Source organism: Lissotriton helveticus, chromosome 2_2 (genome assembly GCF_964261635.1).
Source record: "Lissotriton helveticus chromosome 2_2, aLisHel1.1, whole genome shotgun sequence".
Taxonomy (NCBI): Eukaryota; Metazoa; Chordata; class Amphibia; order Caudata; family Salamandridae; genus Lissotriton; species Lissotriton helveticus.
Genome location: NC_136060.1, coordinates 365,861,213 through 365,865,384, shown reverse-complemented (window position 1 = coordinate 365,865,384; position 4,172 = coordinate 365,861,213). Strand labels below are relative to the sequence as shown.

The 4,172-nt window shown below is 38.5% G+C and overlaps 1 pseudogene across 1 annotated transcript; it reads left to right on the top strand.

Moving 5' to 3' along the window:
• The first annotated feature begins 3,004 nt into the window (after nucleotides 1–3,004).
• Nucleotides 3,005–3,537, top strand: LOC144821840 (small ribosomal subunit protein uS15 pseudogene; annotated as a pseudogene). The gene has a single exon (XR_013608464.1). The product of XR_013608464.1 is annotated as a small ribosomal subunit protein uS15 pseudogene (transcript).
• The last annotated feature ends 635 nt before the right edge of the window (nucleotides 3,538–4,172 follow it).

Genomic DNA, 4,172 nt, shown 5'->3' with positions numbered 1-4,172 from the left:
AACACAGAAACTCCACAGTTTTTTTCATTTTAAACTCCTATTTTTTCAACTGCCATTTCATTGCCACACTTCATCTGACTGCAGCAGAACCTCCTCTCACCATGTTTTCTGTCTGGATTGTTGGACATAGTTACATCTACTGGGCTCAAAGGTATGCTGATAACAGAAATTTACCTAACCTCAATTTACAAAATGTGGAAATTAAGTGGATTGGCCACAGAGGATTAAAATGTCACCAATTGATACCATTGGTGAAAACCTTTTTACATTTGCCAAAACCTGACCTGTTAATTGTGCACTGTGGAGGTAATGACTTGGGCACTTTGACTGGGTTAGGTCTGGAAATGCTTTTAAAGGACACCTTTGAGCAATTGATGGCACTTTTTCCTCAAACTGCCTTGGTATATTCAAATATATGCCAAAGACAGAAATGGAGGTGGTCGAACCAATTTTGTCCACAAATTGAGAAATCGAGGAAGCATGTAAATAAGTCTGTTTCAGCTTACATGAGAGACCATGGAATGGGCTCCATGTACAACAATAACTTGCGTTACTACATGCAAGATATCTACAGAGGAGATGGAGTTCACTTCTCAGATGAGGGGAACAGAATTTTCATCCTCAATTTAAGACTGTGCATTGCTACCTACTTGTAGGTACCTACATCAGCCACAGGACCCAAAAGCTCTTTTCAGAGCTACCCTACATCTGATCACTCACAATTATTATTTTACTCTAACTTTTTTCACTAATTTTCAACAAAGTACGCTCCCCGGAGCGCTACCCGGTAAGCGCACCGGACGCTAACCGCGCGAATTTTAAAAAAAAATGGTTTTTTTCCGCACATATGGGCCTCCTCAGCCACCCTCAGAAAACCTAGAGGGTCAAGATACGTCTACCGTGCCCCCTTCTACCCATTCTGAACATTATTTGCCCTCCATCTTGTATCTTAATTCGACCGAAACACAAAATGGTGGTCTCCCGTAACGCTGCCGGTTCGCGTACCGGGGCGCTCACCGGGAAGCGCTCCATTAAAAAAGGTGGGAAAGTAATTTACAGAAAAAACCCTGGAGACAATGTCACCAAATATAGATTAACTCATACTACATACCAATCCCTACCATTTTCACAAATTTGGTTGGAATTCCATTTAGCCATTTAGCCTGTAGACCTCTCTAAATACCCTGAGGTAAATTACTTCACAAAACACATCTGAAGTGTTGGAATTGACAACCAATTAAAATGTTACTTTCATTTTCTACTTTTTTTACCTGACATTTGATTGGTTATGTACCTGAATATATATAAAAAAAGAGAGAGAAACACAGCCATTTTGACTACTACTTCCTGAACTACATTGCAAGATCATTTTCACTCACAACTTAAACTTGTTTTTAAAAGGTACGATATTATTTTATAAATTTGAAAACATTTTCAGATAGTTATATACTATCCCTCTGTAAGAGTTAGACATTGAGAAAGGCTTGTTTATTATAATTATGGATTGATTTAGGTTTCTGTGGTATAATTATGAATTTACATAGGCTTTTTCACAGGCACTTTTTAATAGTACTACTTCATGCCTCAAAAGTACCTGTCAGAACTTAAACCCAACAGTGCCCTATCTCTACTGATATATTCATTTTTTATTCAAATTTCAGCACAAAAATGCAAGGAGAACAGAACGTTTCCTTTGAAATTGTCCTAGACATGAACAATGAGGAAATAATTGAACCCATTGACTTGGAATTCATGGATGAATCACGAGACCATGAACTTCTACAATGTGTAGAATCTGTGGATTATTTACTTCATTATGATGACGGTCAAATGTGGGAAGTTATGTTCACTCAACAAGAGGACATATCGGACAGTCAAATGTTAGACGTTCTATTAAATTTTGAAAAAGAATCAGAAAAATAAAATTATATTTAATATTAAAAAATTGTTTGAGTCTTTAATCATTTTTATATGTAATTCATAAACTAGTACCAAATTGATTATAATGTAAAGTCAGACTTATAGTATACTGTGCACAATTCCAAAAATACATTTATATTTAATAATCATTAATACTGCTACTTAAATAAAAAAATTAAAAAAAACAACAAAAAGAACAATCAATAAACATACAATTTTTCAAAATATCATAGTCTATCATTCTTTTTTCCTTATAGTACGCTCCCCAGAGCGCTTCCCGGTGCGCGTACCGGGCGCTCCCCACGCAAAAAAAACAAAAAAAAATGTATTTATTTTTTGCCCCGCGGGGCCCTTTTAAAGCCTCCACATCAAACCTAGGGGGTCAGGGAGGATCTACTATGCCCCCTTATGGTCATTTCCCCCTTTGTTTTGGCCTCCTCTTGTCTCTCGATCCTACCGAGAGACAAGATGGCGGCCGCTCCGGACTGTTTAAAATGTTGACAGACACCGGAGAGCCAATCAGCTTCGCTTCGCGAAGTTCCGTTACGCGTCAAGTACGCGAACCGGGGCGCTGCCCGGAGCGCGCTTACAGATATATATATTTTTTTGAACGTTAATTTCTCAAAATCCACTGGAGCACATATCTTGAGACCTAGCAAAGGCACATCGGGCTAACAGTCCCTACAATTTTGCCAAGTTTCGTGCAAATCCATTCAGCCATTCGGGCTAAAAGTGAGGCCAACCGCCCTATGGAAATTAACATGGGAAAAACGCGTTTTGGGACCCCCCTTTTTTCTCGGCCCCCCCTTGATTACCCCCCCCAAATTTTCAGTGGCTGCTCAGAAACAAAATGTTCCATTTTCCTGAAAATTTCACCCAATTCCGTCCACAAACGCCAAAGTTATTAGACATAGAATTTTCAAAAATCCCATAGAGAAAAAATCCTAACTATATATACCTACTGGCGACCGCCAGTAGGTAATATATATATATATATATATATATATATATATATATATATATATTCACTGAAAAAAACCATAGGTTATACACCATATATAGTTAGGAATTAGCATTTACAAGCTTTTCCTCCCGCCGCCATCATGGGTCGCATGCACGCTCCCGGAAAGCGCTTGTCCCAATCTGCATTGCCGTACAGGCGAAGCGTGCCAACTTGGTTGAAGCTCACATCGGATGATGTGAAGGAACAGATTTTCAAGCTGGCAAAAAAGGGTCTCACTCCTTCCCAAATTGGTGTGATTCTGAGAGATTCACATGGTGTTGCTCAGGTTCGCTTTGTTACTGGCAACAAAATCCTGAGAATACTTAAATCCAAAGGACTTGCCCCAGACCTTCCCGAAGATCTGTATCATTTGATCAAAAAGGCTGTTGCGGTCCGCAAGCATCTTGAGAGAAACCGTAAGGACAAGGATGCTAAATTTCGTCTCATTCTTATCGAAAGCAGAATTCACAGGCTGGCCCGCTATTACAAGACTAGGAGAGTGCTACCGCCAAACTGGAAGTATGAATCTTCAACGGCTTCAGCCCTGGTAGCATAATGATATTTTGCTGTGCTAACAAATAAACTTTTGAACTAAAAAAAAAAAAAAAAAAAAATGTGCATTTACAAAACCTTATTTTACTCACACAAAACCATTGAAATTCGCATATATAGTTAGTTGCACTAACTATATATCGCGCACCCGCAATCCACTGCTGATCATGTCACATATTACATCATTCATGACATGGTCAGTGATATCACTGATGACATCACTGATGACATCTCAAATGACATCACTGATGACATCTCAAATGACATCACTGATGACATCACTGATGACATCTCATTTGACATTACTGATCACATCACTGATGACATCATTCATGTGATAATACGATGAACCTCTTCAGACTCTAATATAACCTTAGATACACTCAGTGTAAACAGACACTCACAGACTGTTACTCATCCATGAAGTTACACACACACCTAGTCAGTCATGCAAAGAATCAATCACACCTCCATTTTCTCAACTATACAGTTATACACACCTTACTTATTCAAACATATACTAACACATATTTACTCTCTTATACAATCCCGGATACAAGTTCACAATGATCCATACAGCCACTCACACATTCACTGGCTCTTATGCACAGGTATTTATATATGTCAACTCTCAAATGTACTGTGTTTTACATATATACTTACTTTGACATGTAGCACTGAGATATCCATTCACTCA